Source organism: Bombina bombina, chromosome 10 (assembly GCF_027579735.1).
Source record: "Bombina bombina isolate aBomBom1 chromosome 10, aBomBom1.pri, whole genome shotgun sequence".
Classification (NCBI taxonomy): Eukaryota; Metazoa; Chordata; class Amphibia; order Anura; family Bombinatoridae; genus Bombina; species Bombina bombina.
In genome coordinates, this window is record NC_069508.1 from 60,152,786 (window position 1) to 60,162,990 (window position 10,205).

Below are 10,205 nucleotides of genomic sequence, written 5' to 3' on the forward strand. Positions count from 1 at the left end.
TACTATTTCGAATTCGAATGTGACATTTGAATTCAAATATTACATTTAAAAAACACAGTATTAGACTAGAAATACTATTTCAAATTCGAATGTGAAATTCGAATTTGAATGTGACATTCGAATTTGAATGTGAAATTCGAATTTGAATGTCACATTCGAATTCGAATATTACATTTAAAAAACACAATATTAGACTAGAAATACTATTTTGAATTCGAATGTGACATTCGAATTCGAATGTCACATTTGAATCTGAATATTACATTTAAAAAACACAGTATTAGACTAGAAATACTATTTCGATTTTCGAATGTGACATTCAAATTCGAATGTAGCATTCAAATTCGAATATTACATTTCTTAAACACAGTTGTAGACTACAAATACTATTTTGAATTAGAATATTACATTTTGAAAATTGAATGAATACATAGCTAATTATTCTATTATTCGAACAAATATTTTCGAATTTTATAGAAAAATGAAAAGACGAAAAATCAAAAATAGAATGTTAGAATTTTATATAAACATTCGAAATTCGATTCGAATGAATGTATCAAAATTAATTTTAAATTTCGAATTTTTGGAAACATTCGCCCATCCCTACTTGTAATACAAAAACACATGCATAATTACCCAATGACAAATTACTGATGCCTGTTTTCTGCTTAGTGGTGCTGAAGGCCACATCCCTTTAGTCAGACAATTTGAAAGGCCCTAATGTTTAGATTAATGCTTTCATTTTTATAAAAAACATAATATAAGATGTAATCAATGGAAAATTTGTTTTTATAATCCTTATATACAGTATACAGAAAAATAAACAACAACCGAGCAGAAACTTATTAGAAAGAACAAATTCACCAATACAATTAGCATCACAGCATTCCAGAAAATGTTTAAAGGGATAGGTTTCCATTTATTAAGCAGCGGATGTTGCTTCGGAGCCCTATCATTTCAGACATAGCAGTGTATTTAAATATAATTTGTGCAATAAAAATTGAACTTTTTTAATACCGGCTAATTTTAGCTTATTATTGGCTAAAATTTTAGCTGGTTGGTTAGTAAAATCAGCCTTGGGTGGTGGACCTGCTAAAAAGGTCCAGAGGAGATTGGAGAACACTGGATAGGATATTGATTGAATGTGATCTGTAAATCTGCAGGAAATAAGGTTGTTAACTTCAATGTAGTAAAGTAACAAACGTACATATATGTTTGAAGATCTACTTTGCAAATATGATGCATTTCTTAAAAAGAGATCTAAACTGTAAAAAAAACAAAAAACATTGAAATGTATTGAATAAAAACAGACTACATTCCACTTTTAAATTTGTAGAGTTGACCAAAATGATCTTAATAAGGAGAGATCAAGAGGGCTTCTACAATGATCAAATCATCTTCAAATCTATTTTGTCTAGGTATCATGTGTACTGTAACTTACAGTGAACAGGATCTCTTAGCTATCAAAGAATTAATAAAAAAAGGTTTTGCCTCTCTAGTCTGCAGAGATATTTGGGAGGGATCAGGTAGGGATAAGGAAGTGGGAGGTGCCAGGTGGGAGGGTAAACTATACACTACAGCTAAAATTAATATTTTAATTAAAGGGGCATTAAAGGGACATAATACTCATATGCTAAATCACTTGCAACTGATGCAGCATAACTGTAAAAAGCTGACAAGAAAATATCACCTGAGCATCTCTATGTAAAAAAGGAAGATATTTTACCTCACAATTTCCTCAGCTCAGCAGAGTAAGTTCTGTGTAAAAAGTTATACTCAACTGCTGCTCAGCTGCAGGTAAAAAAAAAATGAAGAAATGAACAGCAGCCAATCAGCATCAGCAGTGCTGAGGTCATGAACTCTTTTACTGTGATCTTATGAGATTTTACTTTACTCTCATGAGATTTCATTGTAAACTTCCTTACACTGAATAGGGAAATAAGATGAGTGTGCACGTAAGCTTGCTCCTACCACTGTCCCGGGACAGACGTACTGATTTGTTGCTTAGAAGTCCTTTACAATGGGATGTGGCTACTGAGGAACTTTTGAGGTAAAATATCTTTCTTTTTTACATAGAGATGTTCAGATGATATTTTCTAGTCAGCTTTTTTCAAGTGTTTAAACATTTGGGTATTATGGCCTTTTAAAGACAAAATTACATTTTGATGATTCAGTAGCCAACTTACCAGTTTACATCTATTATCTCTTGGTAGTCTTTGTTAAAAAGCATACCTAGGTAGGCTCAGGAGCAGCAATGAACTACTGGAAGCTAGCTGCTGATTGGTGGCTGCACATATAATATACCTCTTGTCATTGGCTTACCCCATGTTTCCATCAAGCTATCAGTAGATGATTGCTGCTCCTTCAAAAAAAGATACCAAGAAAATGAAGCAAAACATTTGATTAAATAAATAAATTGGACATTTGTTAAAAATAGTATGCCCTATCCTATCAGAATCATGAGAGAAACATTTTTAGTTTCATGTCCTTTTAACAAACCTAAACATATCAATAATATATACTATGCTGTGAATTACTTCAGGAAAAAAATCTCACATGGCTGGCACACAACTTTCTGGAAATCTTTTTCTTTCTGAAAATGTAATTTATTGCTGCTTCCTTCTGGGACATTTGCTCTAGACAAGCAATTAAATGTAACCCTCCTTCCTGTCTTCCTATCCTTACATTTCCAGGATGTGTGTCAATTGTCTTTATGCATTACATTACATGCAAAGACTGTAAACGCTGAGGAGAATATACAGAATATGAAGTATATCTATCTACATGTGTGTATACATAATAAGAAAATAAATAATAACTTAATAAATAACTGTGAGTTCTGGGCAGGATTAAGGAGCTCATTTTTTAAAAACTTTATTTAAAAGCACAGTGTACAGTACCATTAAAGATAGCTGCTTGGGAGGGATCAGGTAGGGATAAGGACGTGGGAGGTGCCAGGTGGGAGGGTAAACTATACACTACAGCTAAAATTAACCTTACAAGCTACCTGATTAACCTCTTCACTCCTGGGAATATTAAAAGTGTGGTATGCAACTGCAAGTTGCATCATTCTAACTACCAAACAACAATGGTAAAGCGATATGTCGTATGTATGTCTTAAATTTCTGAACAAATGGGATCCCAGAGAAGCTCTTACAATCATTTGTGTCATGATTGCCCAAGCAGTATGTAAATAATTTCAGCGAGAAACTCAAAGTTTGTTAAAAGTTAAAAATTATTTTTTCTCTGAAATTCCCGGTAGTGAAAAGGTTAAAGGGACAACAAATTAAAAAATAAACTTTGATGATTTAGATGGATTGTGCAATTTTAAACAACTTTCCAATTTACTTCTATAATCAAATTTGTTTCATTCTACTTGTATCATTTTTAAGAATAAATCTATATAGGTTCATAAGAGCTCAGGAGCATGCATGTGTCTTTGGTACTATGGCAACAGTGTTTGGCAACAGTGTTTGCAGCAGTGTTAAAAATTGTTAGTACTTTGGCTGGTATTGTCAATGTATTTTTCCAGTGATCACATTCATAAAATGCCTTTTTCATTAAAAACCCTGAAGCTCAAAATCTACATCCCAAAAATGTAAAATAGTTATCTGTTTAAATAATCTTGTGATTTTCTAATAGAAAAACGAAATGTGCACAATCGATAAAAAACAAGATAAAACAATGATTTTAAGGCTTTTGTGATTACATCACATGGTAAAGGGTATATACATGAACTGATACCTTTCAATAGAGTGTATATACATGACATGTACGCAGTAAACCTATAATACTCTAAAGCCATAGAGATACGGGTGCCGAGTCAGAAACATTGGATTGACAAGGGTCAGATAAGTCGCCTTCTTTTTTTGTAATCTTCCATGTTTGAAGATTTTTGTAGAGCTCCATCCTTTACCGGAGGATTTGAGGATATAGCCAGAAATTTTGATTATGAGAAAGAAACATCCAGCTCAACATTTACATTAGAAAAGTCTATTTTAAATAGGTATTTTGAGAAATAGTTTGTTGAATACTAGTTGTCATATTTACCCTTGTTTTGAGGTTTATTAATGTGTCATTGTTTGGATATAAATAAAACAAGAACAACATTGTAAAGATCAGTTATGTACATGTATTGTGCAGTTCACATGATGTGATCAGACAGACCCCAGGCAACACAGTTGGGGATGTATTTAATCGTCAGGAGGGAAGTAAAACTGTGCATGCAGGGTCAGAAGCTGTGGACTGACAAGAGTCTTAATTGTATCTCTTAAAATGATTGCGTTCTTCAGATTCATACATTGCATTGATCCAATTATGGCAGCTTTAACTGCAGGATCTCTACAATTGGAGAACAGTATGGGTTTGCATTGCCTCCTAATACAAGGATCTGTCTGTTGTTGTCTCTGACTCTCACATTCGGTCACTAAATCCTTTTAAGACTCCACAATTGTCTGCTTTCTCTTGAGCTGATTTATATGGCTAATGGCAGAGGTGTTCCTTGTTTGCTGGTGAGCCAAAGGCTTTGATCTTTCCTTTAAATCATTCAGCTTGTCCTCAGTTTACTTTTACTTTTCCTGGTCTCCAGCTTTTTCTGCCACAGCCTTCTCCTTCACAAGTTGAGTTTCCTTCATGGCACAAACCTCCCTTTTTCTTACTCTTTATTTTTGATGCTGTAGTCAACAAATTTATAGTTTATTGCCTTTTAATACATACTTCTTTCTCATTAATATCATGTACATTTGGGAGTTGCATGCTAACAGAGAGTATTGACTCCTTCCATTTCCTCTGAATTCACTCTCTGTAAACTTCTGATTTGACACAAACTCCATACTGAAAACATTCTGGTTACTGCTATCCCGTAACAGCAGACCTTGGTTTGTCTTTGTGATTCCAAATTGGATTTCTGCTACCCTATACAGGTTAGCTGTTATGATAACCGATGCTGATTTGCACAAAGCAGCCTGAGATGGTTTTGGTAAAGAATTGCATATGACACCAGCATTCCAGCTTGTGATGTGATAATCGAATTTTGTTCAGTTCTTCAGCTAAAGAGACAAAAAGAGATGTTGGTGAAATTACTTCTTTTTTTTTACCTTTCTAGAATAGGAAGAGATGTTGTTGCCTGAATCAAAGTCCTCAACTTCCACTAAAGCACAGCTTTCGGGGAAAGCTGTCCTTGAAAACACTGCCAGAATAGTCTGCAGTGTTCATGTTTATTCATCGCTCAATTCTTCTGTGTACCCTTTTCAGCTGAATCAATTCTCTTTCTCTTTGTAAGAGACAGAAACTCTTTGCCCAAGTTATCTTCGGAATTGACTTACTCCATTTTTTTAAAACTCATAGATTTTCTTCCCTACTATTTCATCATCATGGCTCCAATCATCAAGTAATACTTCCTTTACTTCTGGAGTCACAAGTGTGACAAAAAATACTGTGCTTGTGCATCATACAACATTATCCAGCAAATCATAAACCCCAAATGCTAACAGCATTGTCATTCTAAATAATTATATAACAGTTCAATATGGCAGATTTTTTTAAAGGGACAGTCTACTTCTTCTTTATTACTTATTGTTACATACCAGACAAGCATATTGCAACGTGTTCTACATCTATAAGCTTGTAAGAAGTACATGAAACTTTTAACTAATTATTGTTTGTTAGTAGCTGACAAATTGTGATTGACCCCTAGGTCAGATCAACTCCCTTAAAAAATATTGCATGAAAGATACCCACACATATGTTGTGACATAAAACAGGTTATACTTAGCAAAACTATACACTAAGTAAAAATAGAAATAACAACAATAACAGAGTATATATATGAAATATGATACAACCTGTCTATGTGTCTTTTGTTTTTAAATAAATTGTATTTACTTGCCTTGGAGTCTTCGGAACCTTGTTAAAAGGCTGTGGGGCTTAATACCAGCGTACCTTTTACATAAGAGCTTAGATATAGCTCTCCAAAGTGTGAATACTGCTCCTTCTAGGTAGTGAACACCGGTCCTTGCAGACTTCACTTTTGTTATTTTCTCTCCCTTTTTATGTGTCTCATCGTGGAATACTACAATCAAGCACTTTTGGGACTCTCACACAGCCTTATTTCCTTTTAGTTTGGATTTATCACATATCCTTGTTTTATATAATGTTATTTTTGTTACCCACACATATGCTACCTATTTTCTCACCAGTCCAAGCACTTGTAGGGAAAAAATAAATAAATTATATATAATATAATATAAAACAAAATAAAATAGTTGTAACAAAATTCATCCTATATAGAATTTCACAAAATATTATCTATTGTTTTCAAACACCAGACCTCCCATTTATTTAGATTTTTTTTTATCTTTCTTTTTAATGAAGTTTCCAACAATATAATGGAAGGAAATACAATTTCACTGTTTCCAAAGGCATAAGTGATCATAACAGCTTTTACAAAAACTACAATGGTAAAAATAGTAAAGGTCAGACACGAAATTTCCTGCTCAACTATACAAAGTAATAAAGATAAGTAACTAAGATATTGGAAGTTGTTATATAAGTATAAGGGAAACCATGTTTCCATTAGCTCTTGGTAGAAGAGGGAAGGAACAGATATAATATATAAACTGTTATTCTGATGCCTACATTCAATCTTTTCTTAAAGGGACATTGTAGTATATATTTTTCTCCAATGATCAGTTTACAAGCTGTATTGTATCAAACTGTTTATAAATAACAATTTTTACCATTATTTTGTCATTTAAAATAGCGGTTTTACCTTTTGGAACCACCACCTATACTGAAATATTATTTTCTTTAGAAAAGATATGTAAACAAGAGGCAGAAAGCAACAATCAAGTTTTCAGTGGAAGAGATAGTTAAAACAATTTCCCTTTTCAGAAGGTTTTAATGTATAGAGAGATCTATAAGATTAGGAGGTCTGATATTTCTTCCGGCTCAACCCATCTTTACAGTCATGTTCTTGAGAACAATGGATTGAGGTAGACTTCAATCAGCAAAACAGCCATTTGATATACAAAAATAAATGTCCCAAATTATTTTTTAACTGACTTAACTTGTTACCGGAATAACCTTCTTCCAACGCTATTATTTACGTTGCCAGCTAATACCTAGTAGGTAAACAAGAAATATAGATTTTGACTGCAGATAAGAACCCTAGACACTTTCTGTTAAGTCCTCCCACAAATTATTCCTGAACCTACTGCCCTTCAGATTGAGATCATGGCACTTCGTTCTGGAATTGCTCTTTAAGTGTTGGGTGGACATGACATCTGCCGGACATCGATAAATTCCGACAGCATATACGCTGTCGGCATTTATCATTGCACAAGCATTTAATGTGAACTGCTTGTGCAATGCCACCCCCTGCACATTCGCGGCCAATCGGCCGCTAGCAGGGGGTGTCAATCATCCCGATCGTATCTGATTGGGATGATTACTATCCGCCGCCTCAGAGGTGGCGGATGAGTTAGGGAGCAGCAGTCTTATGACCGCTGCTTCTTAACTTTTGTTTCCGGCGAGCCTGAAGGCTCGTGCAGAAACAGCAGCATTTGTAGCTTTTTAAATCGGCCCCCATAGATCTACTTGAAAGTTTTTCATATCACCCCCTCTCTCATCTAAGATGTATATATTTAGGTCATTGATCTCTTCCTGGTATATTTTATTTTTTTAGACCATGTACCATTTTAGCAACTCTCCTTTGAACAAATGTTTTTTATATTTTGTAGATATCAAAGGCCTAGTGGACAAGTTCGCTGTTTTGAACCTTGTCTGCCCAGCCTCACAGCGAACAGGCAACAGTTTGCTGCCCACAGTTAACATTTCCCAATTTGCTGATTTGTGCAATGCTGCCACCTGCTTGTGTGCGGTCAATCACACACAAGAGGGGGCTGTCAATCATCTCAAGCCGATCGGATCAAGATGATTGCTATCTGCCACCTAAAGTGTCTCCGATAGGTAAAGTAGCAGCAGTCTTATTTCCACTGTTACTTAAAGTGCCATAAAACATTTTGAGTTATGTGCATATTCTAAAATGGTCAACTGAGATAAAACAGTGTGTTAAAAAAAAGTGTAAAAAAAAAGCTTATAGGTATTTTAATAAAATTTCCCAAAATCTGCAAAATTACTTACACTTTAATGTTCTCAAGTGAAGCTTGCTCCACTCCTTATCAGTGTCTTACTCCAAACCCTGAGATATCATGTAACAAAGTGTGCATATGATGATAGTTACCTTTGCAAGTAAGGGGGATTAAAGAGGCTAGCTTGTTTCCATTGGGATAATGCCACATGCATTGTGAAAGCTTCTGCATTATACTGTGCAGTGCCTTAGTTAGGTGTCATGTGACTGTGTCCCCTACCGTTCACATGCATGAGTGCATTCTGCCATAGCTATGGTCTGTATAGCACCTTCCATATATGGAAATGTCCAGAGGGGAGCTTGCTGCAAACAAAACTATGCCTTAATTAAAGGGGTTAATGAGGGTTAAAAAATAAACCATTTTGAAGGTAAGCTTAGGCTGCATTATATAATTAGAAACTTATGTTAGTTCCCTTTAACTAGCATTTCATTTTTACTCTGAAGCCTGAAACACTGGGGCTTCAAAGGATCTAACAGTGCTTTTTAAATAGAGCCCATAGATTCCAGAACTGCACACAATACTCAACATGAGGCCTATTAATGCTGCAAATGCCTTTACCTATACATCCGGACATTCTGCTGGCCTTACTTGCTGCAATACTACATTGATTAACTATTATTTAATACACCAAGATTGTGGGAAAATAACTCACATTTCTGCATAGGCTGCTGTTTATCTAAATATGTCTATCTATATCTATCTATCTATTTATCTATCATCTATCTATATATATATATATATCAGTCTGTCTGTCTGTCTTATCTATCTATTAATCTATATATCTATATACTGTATAATATATATATATATATATATATATATATATATATATATATATATATATATATATATATATATATATATAGGGATGTGCACTCATAGGAGTCAGGGGAGGCAGTGCCTAACCTGCCATATGGGGCCAAAGCTTAATTAAATTTTAATTTAAAAAAAAAAAACATCCAAAAAATTATTTTTTTCCCACCATTCCCCCCCCATGTAATGCTATGGAGAGGCAGGTCCAGGAATGCTTCTCTCCATTGCAATACATGGGTCAAAGGAAAAGCTGTGCTGCAGCACCACCTGTGTTCTTTCAATATATTAGCAGCAATAATTGGGACCAATAAGAGGCACCCCTCTTAATGCCTCCTAGCAAGGGAGCCAATCAGAGATGGCCATGTTCTCCTGGTGATTGAAAGCACAAGGAGAACATGACCGGCGTTGACTGGCTTCCTGAGCATGCGCAAGGGAGCAGCATTGACAGCGCGGCACTGGCGGGTCATCCGGACCAGAGTTGCCTTCACCTGCTGTGATCTGACAGGACACTTCGATCAGCTGCTGTCTGGCCCCTGCTGCCCTACCGGTAAGTACTCGATACAAGACAGATACAATACACACACAGCTGCAGAAACACATACTACTAACATGCAAGTCACACACTGACACATACACCCCCACATGTGTGTCATACACTAACACATACACGGTCTATACACACTAACACCCCTGTGCTACAAACTCTCAGCCCCTAACTGTCCTGGCCGGTTGCCCAGGAGGAGGAGTCTCAGCTCCAGAGCCTCTCAGTCCCAGCGAGGCGCAGAAAGGAGATACAGTCTTGCCCTGGATGTAACGCAATGCAACTAGCGGCCTTCCCCAGACCCAACACACCGCTTTCCACTGCCCTTCCCCCGGATCCCTGCAGCCTATATGCAGTACTGAGAATGCAACAACCCCGGTGTCCGGCCTCCTGGCCCCTGTGGCATTGCTCCCCTGTGCACCCCAATAGGCCTTTATTTTTTGTTTTATCAATTCAAGGAAGAGTGCAGAGCAGAATTCTAAATTTTGGGCCCTTTATCTTATCACAACCTTCCTTTGTAGCTAGAGAGGTATTTGGTATACTTGTATAATTTAAATTCCCTCACTTTAAGTAATTTGTGTTGTGCAACATAGCACCCCAAACTTTCTACAAATACTGATCTTTTAGTACAGATTCATTTAGACTGATGAATTTATGCCTTTTTGATTTTTAAATTTGAAGCAGGACTAAAAATACCACTT

At 35.7% G+C, this 10,205-nt stretch overlaps 1 pseudogene; it reads right to left on the bottom strand.

Annotated features, from left to right (window-relative positions):
* Nucleotides 1-4,193: 4,193 nt before the first annotated feature.
* Nucleotides 4,194-6,969, bottom strand: LOC128640710 (RNA polymerase-associated protein RTF1 homolog; annotated as a pseudogene).
* Between the last annotated feature and the right edge of the window lie 3,236 nt (nt 6,970-10,205).